We start from the raw sequence: 17,325 nt of genomic DNA, 5'->3' as shown, positions 1-17,325 counted from the left end.
AACCACACAGTCCCTGAACCAAAGTCTTATAATAAATCAGCATACATTTCTATACTAATTTCTCTGGCGAGCCCTCACTAGTGTAAACAGTGGCTAGACAGACATCTCTGTTCAGTAAAACTTCAGTTCCAAGAAAGATACAAACTGGCACTGCCCTCTTTTTTACTTGTTTCCTCCCATTGGCTGGCCTCTACCTGGTAGTACAGAACTGAGACGTGTCTAGTGTTAGAAGTGAATATACATACTACCAGAATTGGGAAGTGTTGTGGGGACAGTGATGATAAAACTCTAACAATTCACTCCTCCCCAAAAATTGTTTATAAAGCCTTGAGCTGGGCACATGTGAGCATGACCCTAGTTGGCAGTCAAACCCTTTGAGAACTACTCAGAGACTCCTGTCCAGGACATTACATAGACTGTCCTCTGGATTGCACATTCTAAGGATTAATGTGAAAGACTCTACAGAATCTTGTAAAAAAAATTAGCCCCGACATTAAAACCACCTTCCATAGAAGGAGGGTTGGGACTCTAGGTCTTACCCATATCAGTTCACTTAACTTCTGTCTTTAAAAAAGTATATATACTTTTATAAAAATGGAACTAGAATTAGTATCGAGCTGCTTAAAACTTCTAGGATAAAAATTACATTTGACCTTTGAAGGCTGATGAAACTGTAGCATATGGTAAAATAAAAAATACAATCAACTTGGCAAAGACTAAGCACTCAGAGATACTGGAATTACATTAAAAATGTAATTGTAACAATGTAAAATTTAGCAATTGAAAACACTATTAGAAAAGTATTTTTGTGTTGAATACCTAAAGAAAGTAAACATTAAAAATAACAAAATGTTAGTTTTAGAACTGAAAAATATACTTAATGAAATAACCCAATAGATAGGCTCAACTGGAATAAATATAACTGAAAAAGCCACCAGATAACAGCCAATGTGAACAAAGGAGAGAAAAAAGGCTGGAGAGAAATGAAGACAGTCTCAGGACATACAGAAAATAGCAGAAATTATGCAGTGATCTCCTTGAAGCTAAGGGTGAACTGATGACAAATATATACATGAAAAAGGATAACTGAAAACTTCCCAAATTTTGTAGCAAATCCAATCCTATGGATTCTAGAAGTGAAGAAAAGAAAAACACTGGCTAAAATTGAAGACATTCTATTCTCAAACTTATGCAAAATCTGTTGAAAGACAAAGGTGAACGTATTTGAAAACCCATCAAGGAAAAGGGCAATGATATGTTGCCTACACTGGAGCAATTACTCTGTGGATTTCTCAGGAGAAGAGTCACTAGCTCCTGTAAAGGTAAAGACTTAGTATCTTCTGTAAAATGTCTGATTCATCAAAGTCTGTGAATAATGAAAGCCTGTACAGGAAGATATCATATCTAGTCAGCATGATCTCACAGCTCTGAGAACAAATAATTTATGCCAAATACTCCAAAGCTAATTTCCTAAGCCAAAATACCTTCATGGGCAAAGTTTGCCAAATGTTTGAATGAAACACACATCATGGATTTTTTAAATCAAATTCTCGCAGAAAACAAAATAAAAGAGAATGTGTTCCAGGTAATTTTGTTAAGCCAACAATACCCTGATTCCAAAACAGAACAAACCACCAAACACACATAAAAGATCAGTGTTTTTAAGAACATACACATGAAAGTTCTCAAGAAAAAAATACTATTTACTGAGTCTACCAACAAGACAAGAACAATATATTATGATTGGCTGGGGCACATCCTGGTTCTGGGAATGTTAATTTTATTTTAAATATTTGAAAGCCATTTATGTATTCCACTTAATCCATTTTTTGAAAATAGGCGCTTATTGGTATAATCTTGCCTCTTAGAACTGCCTTCATTTTGTTCCATAGGTGTAGGTATGTTGATTTGTTTTCATTTTTGTTCAATTTCTAAAAGTTTAATTTTCCTTTCAGACTTCTTTCATGACCCAATTTTCATTGAACAGTAGGTTGCTCAGATTCCATACTTTCTGCTTTTCTTTCTTTCTTTCTTTTTTTTGGAGGGGGGTTCACAAGAGATGAGCACATTTATTGATGTTTGTCTGAGTCCTCCAGGCTTCTGGGTGTCACTTCTTGTGGGGGAAGAAGGCCCATCCCAGGCAGTATAAGGAGTTTCTGCTTTTCTATTGTTGATATTCAGTGTTAATCTATGGTGGCCATATAGGACACAGGGTGTTATAGGAAACAGGTGTTATTTCAGTTATCTTATATATCTTGAGACTAGTTTTATGTCTTAATGTGTTGTCAGTTGGGTAAAGTTCCATATATACTGAGAAGAAAGTATGTTCTTTAGAATTTAGGCGGAATGTGCTATTAATATTTTGTAAGGCTTCTTGGTTTATGATGTCATTTGACTCTAGTGGTTTTCTCTTGATGTCCTATCTATTGGAGTTATAAAGTCACCCACTATCACTGCATTATGATCACTATCAAATTTTTAGCTGTGGTAACTTCTTTTATGAACTTGGATATATGTCCCTCTGCTTGGTGCATAAATGTTTAGAATTGTAACATCCTCTTGTTAGAGATTTCCTATGAGTATGTAGTGCCTTTCACTATCCTGATTAGTTTGGATTTGAAATATGTTTTTCCAGATATAAAAAGATCTACACATGCTTGCTTCTTGGTTCCATTTCCTTGGAATATCTTTTGCTACCCTTTTACCCTAAGTTATATGTATCCTTGATAGTGAGATGTGTTTCTTGGATGCAACAGAAAGATGAATCTTGTTTTCTAACCCAAATTGGCTAGTCTGTGCTATCCTAATTAGAAAATTAAGACCATTAGTATTAAGAGATATTAATGAGCAGTATTTACTAATTTCTATTGTTTTGTTGTTATAGTGTGGTCCCTATTTTGACCTAGTTTTCTGAGATAATTTCTTCCTGTCATCATACGGTATAACCTTCTCCAGACTGAACTTTTCTTTCCAATGCCTTCTGTAGATCTGGATTGGTGGACAAAAATTGTTTCAATTTATTTTATCATCTAATGTTTTTAATTTCTTTATTGGTTGTCATTGATAACTTTGTTTGGCACAGTAGTCTGGGCTGGCATCTGTGGCATCAGATATTGAAGAACATCCATCCAGGTCCTTCTGGCTTCAGGATCACCACTGAATCCTGGTGATATTCTAATGCATCTGCATTTACATGTGACTTGATCTTCCAGCTTATACCACGCCTTCATTGTTCTGTACATTCCCTGTTTGGATTATTATGTGTCCCAGGAAATTTATTTTCTGGTCCTGAATATTTGATATTCTATATGCTTCTTATATCTTATGTATGTCTTTCTTTAGAATTGAATTTTTCCTATGATATTGTTAAAATTCTATGCCTTTGACCTGGATTTATTTTCATTCCTGTTTCTGATAGTCATAGATTTTTTCCACAGTGCTTGAGATTTTATGGATATTCTTCACATGTTTTTTATTCAACATTTCCTTTGACTGAGATATCTATTTCTTCTACCTTATTATTAAGGCCTGAGATTCTCTCTTCCATGTCTTTTAATCTGTTGGTAAGAATAATCACTGAAATTTTTGTTTGGCACCCTGATGTTTAATTTCCAATTTAATTTCACTTTGATCTTTACTGATTCTGTTTCTTTGTTAAATTATATAGAGGACTTTTAATCAAGAGATTACATCCAAATACCTTCTAGGTTTGTGTGATCCAGCTAGAATGCAAACACTCCACAAACCTTTAATCCCTCTATCTAGAAGACAGACACAGCCTTAGTACGTACCTTTAGTTCCAAACAACTAAAGTGAAACTAGTTTGTATAAGGGAGCACCCATGTTTGAAAGTGACACCTAATTGAGGGGCACACATCAGGGAAAGATTTGAAAGAATGAGTCAGAGATCTGATATGTCCAACTCTTATGAGAACAGCACAGGAAAGCGGGGCTACTTAAAGGCATGGAGAAAGAGAGAGAGAGAGAGAGAGAGAGAGAGAGAGAGAGAGAGAGAGAGGGATAGAGGGAGAGAGAGAGAGAGAGAGAGAGAGAGAGAGAGAGAGAGAGAGGGATAGAGGGAGAGAGATGGTATGTGGCAGTTTTACCAAGACAGTTTTACAGAGACAGGTTGTGGGTGAAGACAGAACAAGGCAGAGGATGAGGAGGCACCAGAAGATTAGAACAAATTGCCAGAGTTAATTTGAGGCCAAGCAGAGCAATTCAGTGAGATGCCAAGAGAAGCCAGTTCGAGTCAGTCAGCTTGTAGAGGAGTTTGAAGCATAGCAGCTGAGTTGAAGCAGCCAGCCAGAGTTCAGAAAGAGCTAGAAAGGGGGATCTTATTCAGCAGTGGACCTCTGAGATAATGATTACATGTGGTAAATAAAAGATATTTTTTAGAAAATTCTACTTTCATGTTTTGAATAGTTTTTTTGGTTTTTTGTTTATATATATTATTGATTTATTCATATTATATCTAAATTTTTATCCCATCCCTTTTATCCCCCTATTCCTCCCTACCTCTGACTTTCTCCCTACTCCTCTCCCCTATGACTGTGACTGAGGGGGACCTCCTCCCCCTGTGTTTATCCAACAGTTTGTGTTTTCATGCTTGTCATTAAGGCATTTATTCATATCATTTTCAAGATCCTTGTATGTACTAATAAGTGATATTTTATGGTCTTTGTTTATGATTCAACTAAATTGCTTTTCTCAAAGCCTACTGTAATAAGGCTGCTGGCTTTTAGAGAAGCCATATTGTCTTGGTTGTTCATATTTGTGATTTTGCACTAGGAGGTAGGCATCTGATATTAGGATATTTGAAGCATGTTTAAGTTGCAAGATTTAAACACAGGAATTAAAAAGAATGGATTAAAAAAATAAAAACAAGATTATTCTGGTTGTATGGACTTTTCCTTCTGTATTGACCCCCTCTCTTCTCCACAGTTGTAGCACTCCCCTGTTCAAATCATCTGTATCCTGCTATTTCTCTCCCAAACCTCCTCAATTCTATAGTCCTTTTATAACTTCCTGGTTTCTGTGTTGTATACTCATGTCTGAGAATTTGAAGCTAGGAACTTTGGACTGGAGAAAACACATGATATTTGTCTTTGTGACTCTGGGTAACTTTACTCAATACAATCATGTCTAGATATACCCATTAACTGGCAATTTTCATGAGTTATTTTTCTTCATAACTGAATAGCATTCCACCATATACAGATGTGCTACATTTTCATTATCTTTTGAAAGCAGTTATAGTTGTGGGACTCTGCTGTTTAGGTCGGAAGTCTGGCATTTCTGGATAGCCTCTGAGCTTGATATGTATTCTGTGGAAGGAAAGGCTCCCCTTATCCCTGAAGAATTCATGGCTGGTCAGTCAGCCAAGTGCTACTGGACACTGCTAGATTCCATGTGTCAGCTTGGATTGTTGCTGCCATCTTTCTAATGCTGCTCTGCCCACAGCAATGTCCGTCTGCAGGAGCAAGTGGCTGGCTGTTCTTGAAGCAGTCATTTTATCAGCCTAGATAAAACTGAGCTCTTGCTTCTCTTGGTTTGGAGCTCTAAGCCTCCTCTACAGGTTGCTCACAAGGCAACTATTGACTTGCCCATGCCAGGCCTTCCTTGCCACCTGGCTCAGGTTTGATCCAGTGCATTACCCTTTTCAGACCAGAGCATGCACTTCATGGTCTGAGCTTCCTGGGAGAGTACCTGATGAGGCCAAGGCAGGCTCTCGCCATATGCAGAATGACATATAGTATTTCCATTGTTGAGGAAGTGTCTATGGAATAATATTTTGAGTTCTTTGAGCATATGCCAAGGAGTGGTATACCCGTGCCCTATGATAAATTTGTTTTTTGGTGTTTTTGGTGTTTGTTTTTGTTTCACTGTGTTTTAGCCCTTCTGAGTGAGGTGAGCTGAAATCTCAGTTATTTTGTTTGTATTTTCCTGTTTACTAAGGATGATGGACACTTTTCTCATTTGTTGGTACCAACAACAGCTGTCTAATTGGATTTACGGCACACTCAACATGAAGAAAATAATGTCTGGTACAAGAAACCCATCCAGTGTCCCAGTGCTAGTGAGGTCATGGACCGTAGGAAAGAATCTGCTACCTCTACTTTGCTAGATCAACATAATTCCTAACTATATTCTACATCTTATTCTTATAGGGACAGATATGCAGAGCCTCCATCTTTCATCAAGGAAGCCTCTCTTTGAAGCGAATGCAAACCATCACAGAAGACTATAACTAACCATATAATAAACTTCAACATTTTCTGGGAAGTTCAGCCCCAAAGGATATATCTACATCAGAGCTCCTCCATCTGTGACTCAGGGAACGTTTAATAGAGGAAAAAGGAAGGCTGGAAAAGCCAGAATACTAGGAAGCTTGTTGTGAAACAGGCTCTCATAGAAATGGGTGAAAAACAAGACTGGAAAATGCCAGTATCAGTGAACATATATTACTGTGGAAGGGAGACATTTTTAAGGGTTCCAGCCCTAGACAAGGAACTATAGGCAACTAATGACTCCTGGGAGACGGAGAATTCTCACCTCCCAGGGATGAGCCTCCTCACTGGTTTTCCAATACGGCTTGGTCAGCTTTGAAACCATTTCTATACCACCACCACCAACAGCAAATGGAATCTGCAGGTTGCATTTATATATATTTGTGTGCACACACACATACATACATACACACATACATACATGTGTGCAACAATAATAATCAAAGAAAAGGGCTATCAACTTGAGTCGGGGTACATAGAAGGGCATTATTGGGGGAAATCTGGGAAGAACTGGAAGACAGAAAAGATGGGGGAAAGTGATGGAATTCTACTCCAGTTAAAAAATTAAGTGAAAAAAATCTCCTGCAGGAAAATCATGCATGTATTTAAGGTCCACCTCATTAATTCTAACCCAGTTTTGGTTTGTTAAAAGATTTTATTAATTCTTCGAGAAATTTTATATGATGTATTTTGAGAATCTCCTCCCTTGTAATTCTGTGAAGATTTACCCTTCCCACCCTTGCCTCCCTACCAACATAGCTTTGAGTTTCCTTCTATTAAAACCTCTTGAGTCCAGTATATTTTGTCCATCCACTCTTGAAAGTTGGCCTGCCATAGAGTGTAGTTGACCTACCAAGAGGCACACATGAAAGAAACTGACTCCCTACCCCAACAGCTGCCAGATCTCGATAGCTCCTCAGCTAGTAGTAGGATTTCAAGCCTACTGCTGGGATTTTGTCTGGCTTGAGCTTGTATGTGCCATATATATATAGTCACAATTTGTCTGAGTTAATATGTTTATCTGCCGTGTTGTGTCTCACAAACTGTTTCCTGAAGGTCCACCAGTCATTGCTCTTACTTTCTTTTTCAAATGAGTAGTATTTGGTTTTACCCAAGGTCTCTGGGCTATCTGAACCTTGCTCACCCAAGCAGATTTGAGTATGTATTTCATGCCATAGAGTGGACAATTAGTCAAAGCAGACATTGGTTGGTTACTCCTACAGGCTTTGTCCCACCATTGCCCTAGTACATTTTGCAAACAAGACATATTGTAAATGAAAAGTTTTATGGCTGGGTTGGAGTTCACATTTCTATATTGGCAGTTTGCAGAGTAACTTCTCATAGCAAAGACACTAGAACATGAGGGTGAAGGCTCTATGTACACACCAGTTCCCCCTTTTGGTACAATTATCCCTCTCTTCAATCCAAATATTCCTTTCAGTAGTCTCTGTATGGCTGGTTTAGTGGTCATAAATTCTTTTAGCTTGCTTTCTTCATGGTAAGGTCTTCTTCTTTTTTTTTTTTTTTTTTCCTATTTTGATCATGATGGGAACCTTTGCCAGGTGGCATTGTCTGGTTTGGCATCTTGGTTTCTTCTGAACCTGGAGCACATTGCTCCAAGTTCTCGTAGCTTCAGAGTTTCCATGTAGTGACTTCCAGTTACCCTGAAGAGTCGGCACTTAACGTGTTGCTGGGTCTTTCTCTCTTGCAGCTTATTTTCTAGTGCTCCCTATTTGGTGTCCTGTGTGTCTGTTATATACGAATGGACATTTCTTTCCCCAGATTTGAGAAGGTTTCTTTTATAGTTGTATTAAAGCTGTGCCCTATGCATTTGCCCTTGAATTTGTCTATGCCCATAATTCAGCACATTTGGTCTCTTTTCACGATGTCTCCAAGTTTTTGCATATTCCTTTATTGGGTTTTCACATTTTTTATTGTTTTCTTTGATTGAATGATCCAATTCTTCCACTTGTCTTCAAGCCCTGCTATTTGATCTTCTTTGTGCAACATTCTGTTGGAAAGGCCAGCCAGGGAATTTTTATTACAATTGTTAAAGTTTTCATCACTAGCTTCATTTCAGTTTGGGTTTTCTTCAGCATTCTACATCTTTATTGAATTCAACTTTCATATCCTGAATTTTCAATACTTCATCCAGCTATTTGATTGTCTATTCTTGGGCTTTCATCATTTTTTCTGTGTTCTTTAAACCAACACAGGCGTTTACTTCAAGAACTTCATAAACGTCCTTGAAATCTTTGAAAATTTTCACAATTGTTCTTTTGACTTCTACATCTTGAGTTTTCTTGGGAAACCATTGACATGATATTGGTGATGTCAGGAGGAGAAATCTTTTCAGGGTTTCCTATCGGTTGTGGGTTTAATGCATTTCTTGTTAGGTCATGGATTGTGTCCTTCAATATGAGCTTTTACTCTGCCATGCTTGAGGCAGGGTGGCAACCATGCCCATTTGGAAACATCCCAAGGGAGTAGAGCCAAAAGGAACAAGTCTATTACCAGGGCTGCATTGGCAGCTTCAGGGAGTTCCAAAATAAGCCAAAGGCTTGATGGTTTGAGGAGCTTCATTACGAGACAGAGATGGGACAGTGCAGCTGAAATGAAAGAAGTCATGTCTCTAAGCAGGAGAGAGATGGAGTGAAGTTTCGTGGGCCACATTAGAAAATTAATGTTAAGAAAAAGAACATTAAACACAGCATACCCCAAACTGTCACATACAGCAAAAGCAAATCTATCTGGTAGTTGTGTTATGAACCTCACTGCTGGGACAAAATCTTTGACAAAAGCAATGCTTTCCTTGAGACAAGAGGTTTGTTTTGAGTCACAGTTTGAAGGTACGGTCCATCATGGAAGACACAGAAGGCAGCTGATCACACTGTACTTTCTCTAAGGCAGACAGCTCAGAGAAGCAATTAACCCTGATGTGCAGCCATCTTTCTCTACCTCTGACCCAAGCCTATGAAATGGTAACTGCCTACATTTAGGGTGAGTCTTCCCACCAAAACTAACCAACTCAGAGATCTCTCACAGGTGCTCCTAGATCCTGCCAAATTGTTAGTCAATATTAATCATCACAGCATTTAATAGTAACAAATGCTTTACTTCTAAAAGGGATTAAGTGGGACTGGAAAATTAGCACAGTATATAAGAGCATTTGTTGCTCTTATAGAGGTCCTGGGTTCAGGTCCCAGCACCAGTGGCAGCTCACAACCTCTGTAACTCCAGTCTTAAGGAAACCTACACCCTCTTCTAACCTCAGAGGGAACCAAGTACACACACACACACACACACACACACACACACACACACACACACGCACACACGCATGCACACCATATTCATGAACATAGCATAATTAAAAACTAAAATTTAAAAGGAAATAAAGTTTTCTAATAAATAGCCTAATGCTACACTTCAGAGAATGATAAAAATAGAATATAAACTAAACACAAGGTTATCGGAAGAAAAGAGAATAAACATCAGAATAGAAATGAATAGAGACCAAAAAACCATAAGGAATGAATAAAAGCACAAGCTTTAAAATAAATTAGTAAAATTAGTACATACTTGCACAGAATTACAAAATTTGTGTATGAAATCAGAAATGAATATGTATATTATTACTTATCTTGTAAGGTAATCAAGATGTTAAAGTACTACTATTAATAACTATGTGGTTGGTAGTTTGCATGATGTAGAGAACTTCCTAAAAAATAGAGCATAACAAAACCGAATCTGAGAAATAAACATCATGGACACATTAAAAAAGTTAGAAGTATTAATTTAAAAGCTAAAGAAATGCAAACACCAAAAACCACATGACCAGAGTTGAATTCTGCTAAACTTTCAAGGAAGAATTATTATCAATACTTCTCAAAACCTTCCAATAAACAATATGGAAGAAACTCTATACTTCCTAATATATTTAATGAGCCCATTATCACCTTGATCAATACATTAGAGATACTTCAGAAAAAAAGACACAGCTTAATATCTGTGACAACTGGAGAAATATAAAAAATATGAGCAAATTAAATTTTAGAGCATATTACAAGGATTGTACACCATGATGCAGTGAGATTTATCCCTGGCATATGGGTCTGGCTTAGCAAATGCAAATCAATCAACATGATAAATTGCACAGGGAGACAAATGCCGAAAATCACATGGGCATTTCAATTCCAACCCTCCCCCCGATTAGAGAAAGCTCAATATGAGTTCTTGAAAAATTAAATCTCAACAGTGCCAAACATGGTGGTACATGCCCTTAATCCCAGTATTTGGGGGACAGAGGTAGGCAGATTTCTGTGACTTCAAGGCCAGTCAGGATACATGACAATTCCCAGCAACCTAATGGTGGCTCACAACCATCTATAATGAGATCTGGCGCTCTCTGATGTCATGCAAGAGTACATGCAGGCAGAACACTATATACATAATAAATACATTTTTAAAAAAGGCTTCGTTTCAAACAACAACTGGGAGTGCAAGCGGTGGCTCAGACACCAAGACAACTTGTTATTCTTGCAAGGGACATAGGTCTAGTTCCTATGGCAGAACGAATGTCTCTTTGATAAAGAGTAAAATATAAAGAATGAAATTGGATCCTTCTGTGTAAAGAGAAATTGAATGAAGGGGAAAATATGATAAAAAGTATATTGTATAATAAAAGTTTTAAGTCCAAAATGGAGAAAAGACACCATTGTTATGGAGTGATTTCTCAAACTTGGAAGTCACTGATTATTTCATAATAAATATTTCACAGAACGATTTGAAAACAAACAAACAAACTCTGAATATTAATGATGACTTCTATAAAACTCACATAAAAGCACTGGAGAGATGTCTCAGAGGTTAAAAGCATTGGCTGCTCTTCCAAATGTCCCGAGTTCAGTTCCCAGCAATGATATAGTGGCTCACAACCATCTACAAAGAGATCTGGTGCCTTCTTCTGGCATAAATGTACATGTAGGCAAAATATAATACATAAATAAATAAATCTTAAAACTCCTTTTAAAAAACTCACATAAAGAAACATATAATGAAAGCTCCTCAACATTGACCTTGGCAATATTTCTTAGCTATCATATCAATATCAGAGGCTATGAGTAAAAGTAAGATGGGATTACATCCAGCTATGCAGGAAAACACTGTGCAAAATCAAAAGGCAACCTCCAAATCATGTGCCTGGTAAGAAGCTGGTGTTAGTACCAGATTCATGCAACACTTTAAAAGGAGATAAGAAAGAAACACAAACCCTGATTTTTAATGGGCAGTAACTTGAATCTGATGCAGCTGAAGAAGAGGCATAAATGATCAGCAGGTATCTGGGAAGGTGGTCAACTTCACTAGTCATCAGGGAACTGTAGACAAATGCCACCATGAGATAACATCATACACCTTAAGATAGTTGTTATTAGTATGGCAGGGACATTGGCACAAAAGAACTGGGAAAAGGGACACTGCTAAACCCTGTTTCTTGGAAGATAAACGGGCAGAGTCTTTCCAGAAACACAGTGAAGTTCCTGAACAAGTAAAAAGTAGAGTCACCATGAGAGTCATCAATCCCTCTTCTGGGAATATGATCCAAGGAAATGAGATCACCCTAACTCAATCTGTAAAGGAGATTTTTGCCTTTTACCACAACATGGACAGATAGAGAGAGACCATGTAAGTCCACGGTCTCACTATTATAGAGTTGGGGACAGGAAAGGGAGGATGCCTTATGGTTGTGTAACCTGGTGTTCTTATGGGACTCCCAACAATGTGAGTTGGGGTGACTACGACTCTTTTACCTACACTTATGATCCTTTACCTCCTACTGGATTGCATGTCCAGCATGATATGGGGGTCTGTTCTCAGTCCTGTTGTATCTTGTTAGGTTATGTTCTATGGAGATCCCTGGGAGCCTGCTTTTTTTTTTTCTTTGAAGGAAAACAGAGGGGGAGTTGTTCTGGAGAGAAGGTAATCATGAGCCGGGACTAGGATGAGGGGAAGGAGGGAAAACTGCAATCAGGATGTAATGCATGCAAAAAGAATAAAAATATAAAAAAAGAAGCAAATGGCATGATGTGGCTCAAAGGTACAAAATAGGGATATGGATAGCAAAAGTCATGAGGATCTACAATGTGAACATTATATAGCATTTTCAGAATTTTTGCTAAAATTTATGCTTGATGATGGAGATGTTTGTTTCATAGTAGTAGCTAGACCAACAGCATGCTTCATGCTTTAATTATACACCAAAATGTTTTAAGAAAAAATATTGCACGATTATATTCATCCTAGAATAGTCAGATTTACAGTGACAAAAAGTCTAATTGTGGTTGCCAGAGGCTGGGTGTGGAGTAGAGAGCCAGCATTTGATGAAGACAGAGTTCAGTTGGGAAAAACAAAATAGTTCCCAGAATGAACAATGTGACAGCGAGTAGTGTTCACTTACTAACTACAAAATGCATATTTAGGCAGATGAACTGATAAATGTCCTACTATATACATTTTGACATAATAAAAGTTCTTAGAGTCATTCAAATGTAGATTATACTTTAGAAAAAATAGCTTTCCCTGACTGTAAATGAAATAGTGAATAAATGTATGAAAGGGAGTGACAAACACTTAGTTATTGAGTTCTCATTATGTGGTCATCTCCTGCTTTGCATGTAGACTCCAGACTTCTAGAAGACAGTGATAATCTTACATTCCACGTGTATGCTCGCCATTAGTGCAATGTTTGGTTGTAAATATGGCGCACACTCCCGCAAAGAGGAATTGTTACATGGCAAACCCTTCTAAAGCAAGGACAGTGGTATTAGCAGTAGAGATAATCCCATATGGACATTTCCCAATTTTGTTTTTAAAAATCCAAACTTAAACATATGACTTTGAGTTTCAGGAGATGACTATGGAGCAGGAATCATGCCCCTGTAGTAGACATGAGGTTGTCATCTCTCTTCCTGTTTGAGAGGCTCATTTGTAAAACAGTTCTTCCATGAAGGTGAGGAATGGATCATATACGAGTGCTCAGGTATTGCTAATTCTCCTACTTCAACTTCTCTGAAGGTTTATTTTCTCTGTGGAATTAACTTAAAATAACTGTTCGTGCATAGTAATTAGCTTTACTTTTAGCTCGACCTGGATTATATACGATGACTTGAGTATTCGTTGTCTTGTTCTGTGACATTAGGCAAGTCATGCCTTATGTCAGCTGTCCTTAAGTGACATCTGAGTCCCTGTCATTCTCCTGAGATCATGCTTTTAAGACACAATTGGAAAATGTATGTAAAGTCATTGTAGCCTTCCTAGGCAATAGACTGCTGTTGCATCTTTTCCTTCATAAACATGTCTTTTGGTTCAGTGACACTTCTGCATCAGTCCTGAGCCCTAAACATTCCTTCACCTCAATCATAATCACAAAGATAGTTGTGTTTTTGTGGATGTTTCATTTCTCACAAGGAATTTGATTGACCTAGAGATTTGGCTTCAGTGATGATGGATAGCATTTGTGTTGCCATGTGGATCATAAGTGAGGGCCTGGAGAACATTACTCATATGAGGCCAGCATCAGATTCTGGGCAGATCAATGGGGGTGGTTATAAGATTTGAATCATAATTATTATCTTAAGATTTTGAGTCTCTCAATGAAGTTGGTTGAATTGGCAAAAATGCCTGTTCTCGCCTCTGTGCACACCACTGGAGAGCTGTAAAATTGATGTGAGTGGAAAATTCAACTCTAGCAGAAATTACAAGTCTGCAGCCAACATTTCCAAGTAAACTGAGAACCGACCAGAATGTTTAAAAAAACAAATGACCACAAACCATATAAACTATTCAGACCTTGGTAAAAAGAAAAATACTCCAAGGACTCCAAAAGTTTGATTTATTAAAGACCCGGGTTCTTGCAAATGCATAAAATTGCACAATTGCTCATAGAGAATTGGTCCTCAATGCCTTTTGTACCATGTAGAAGCTATGAAGAAAAACTATATTTATGTATGGAGCCCATGAGCACTATGATTTATTAGGCAATTTCCCCCATGTGCAAAGCTGTGTGAGCAGCAGGCCCAGTGCGGAACCCTCACCAGGAGAAACCAACACACAGCACAAGAGTCTGAAAAGTGTCCGGCTTCAAGGGAACATTTGTGTGCAATTTGGCAGAAACAAGACTAACCAGAAAGCTTGGGAATCTTAAGACAGAAAAATGTTCCCTTTCTAGTCCATAAATTGAAGCAGGAAGGGTTGCCCTGAGGAAAGCCATCTGATCCACACCTAACTACACTCACCCACTCCTCTTCCGAGAAGACATGGATGGCCATCCGGTGGGCTGGTGTTACACAGTGGGTACACTGTGGCCTTCCTGAGTGTTTCCACATATCAGCTGAAAGCTCATCCTCCTTGAACTACATTCCTTAGGGGTAATTCAGTTGTGTTTAGCCACAAGATTACTTTTGCTCCAAGTTGCAAGAAGCATTCTACTTTAAGGATGTGAAGGCAAGAAAAGACAAAACTCGGTCAGAATCCTTAAGTCACATTTGTTCTGGAGGGAAAATTGGTACTTTGATCTAAAATCACCCAAACCTCTACCTCTAAAACCTAGATGTTTGGGGATACTCAGCTTTCTTTAAGGAAAGTTCCTTCCAGCATATGGCTAGGAACTAGATCCATCCAGTGGCACTTGCACTTAGAAGCAGAGACATACTTCACAACAAAATGCCATGTATTTCTTTAGGTAGTTTCAAGGACTCTTGCCATGTGGCATGGTTCCTTTTCAACATATTCATGGTGTGACTACATAGCTAGACCTAAACTACAATTATATTAAAAAATCAGAAATCCAAATATGAAAATTCATGCTTCTTGACTTATAATGGTGTTGTGTCTCAGTTAATACATTGAAAACTTAAAATATAGTAAGTTTTAAAATGCATTTAATATGGACCTATTGAAGTTAAGAGCTTAAAGCAGTCAGATCTAAATGTATTCAAAACCCCAAAGCTATTTACACTGAAGGGCTGGCTTTCTCTTGAACACTAGTGAGTTGAACAGTAGAAAGGCCTTTTGGGTACACATCTGTAGCCTTTAAAGCCAAATCCCTTCTGTGGAGCCATCCAAACCAAGCACTGCCATGTGTGCACTTGTACGTATGTACAGATATGAGTCTGCAGATGGAGAATACATGTGTCTCCTGTAAGAAAGCTCATGCATGGCACATGTAGCCCAGTTTAGGTTTTCTGTTTCTCACTGTGGAACTTCCCCTACTGTGCTAAGTTTCTACTCTTTGCTGAGAGGTGGTAGTGCACCCCCCTCTTGGAAGCTGACCCTGGACAAGCTCCCACTTGGGGTCCCCTTAAGAGAAGGAATGGCTCTACTCTGCATTCGAGTTTTCACCTGTGGTTGCCAGTCAGTGACCATGTTCCTTTTAGAGGATGCGAAACTGAATGAGGAAAAGAGGATTTCCTTTGGTTCTCTGAAGATTTGACCTGAGCAACCACATTTTCTGCAACAATGTTTTACTGTTTTTGTTTTGTGTTTTGTTGGTTTTGCTTATTTGAAAAGAATAGTTCTCTGCTTTCTTAGGCTTTCTTTTTCTGTTATTTGGCTATTCAACACCTTAGTTATGTTTAGAGATAATATTGAAGAGACTAGTGTTTAACACATCCAAGCACCTATTTTTGTGTTGTCCCTACTCACAGATAAGAGCTTTACTTTTTACTGTCATACATACATTTCATAAAGATAATCTACCTCTTTCAAGTCAATTATGTACTTTGAACATTTTAACATCCATCCTATTCACTTCCCTTAATCTCCTACTCCATTCCACTCCTGCTATAAATTTACATAAATATACATACACATACAAGTTTATATATACATATATGTTTTTAGATATCTGTAAATATAGGGTCCCAAACTGAAATTTAAGAAAATGTTTTTATATTTCTCTTTTCTCTTTGACCAAATGTGGCCAATTGTCCATTAAAAATGAAGATGCTGGCTCAGCACTGTGCACATGCCTGTAATTCTGGTATCCCAGAGACTGAAGAAGAATTGCTAGTTATAGGCCAGCTTGAGCTGTATAGTGAAACTCTATTTCAAGGAAAGTGAATTGTTTAAAATGCCTCATACTCAAAGCTTAATAAAATGTGAAAAATTATCATAATTAACTTTAAAAGATATTTGACTACATCTCGCCTACTTTATAAATCCAAGCAGACTCTTTCTCATGCATTATATTCATCCATTAAAATAATTCTTATACTTACTTGATGTTCTTAAAGATTTCTGGCTACTAGAAATGCTTGTAATGTGCTTAGAATCTTTTTCCCAAACAGAAAATATATCATGATAGTGTCCCCTTCCACTTCAAACACTACGGAGCTATCCCTGAATGCTGGTTGCGAGGGTGGTGAGCACTTGCAGAAGTTTAGAAGGACTGACTCATCATTGTAAAAAAATGTTCAGGGACAGCAGGATGCCTCAGTGGGTAAGAGTGCTCGCCACAAAGTTGATGGCTTTGATTTTGATCTTTGGGACTAACACCGTAGAAGGAGGAAGCGTGTGTGAAGTATCCTGTAGCTTCCAGACAAGAGCAGTGGCACCCCCTCTCTGTCCTTCTCAACCTCCCTCTCTCCCTCCATGTATCTCCTTCCTCAAACATACACAGATAAATATTAATTTAAAAAAGAACACTTCAAGGTTTTATTGTTGTTGTTCAGACCTCACATTCTTCGTATATGTTTGACTCTTGCTACCAAATCCTTAGCAGAAGAGAGACCCTTTGAAAAATTTTAAGTTAATTTTATCCATTAATTATCCTAATAGATGACCAAACTTTGAAGGATCCTGTCTTTCCTTTTATTCTTCAGACTAGATCAGAATATCTGTTATAGTATCAGGACATAGCTATAACAATAATAGTAAAAGTATCAGTGACTTATTCTTTAATATGGCAACCAGTAAGCAAATGTCATTGCTCAGACAATTGCCATGGACGTCCAAGTGGTACCACTGTGTTGCTATC

This window comes from Acomys minous, assembly GCF_964271855.1.
Source record: "Acomys minous genome assembly, chromosome: 9".
Lineage (NCBI taxonomy): Eukaryota > Metazoa > Chordata > Mammalia > Rodentia > Muridae > Acomys > Acomys minous.
This window is presented reverse-complemented; position numbering follows the sequence as displayed.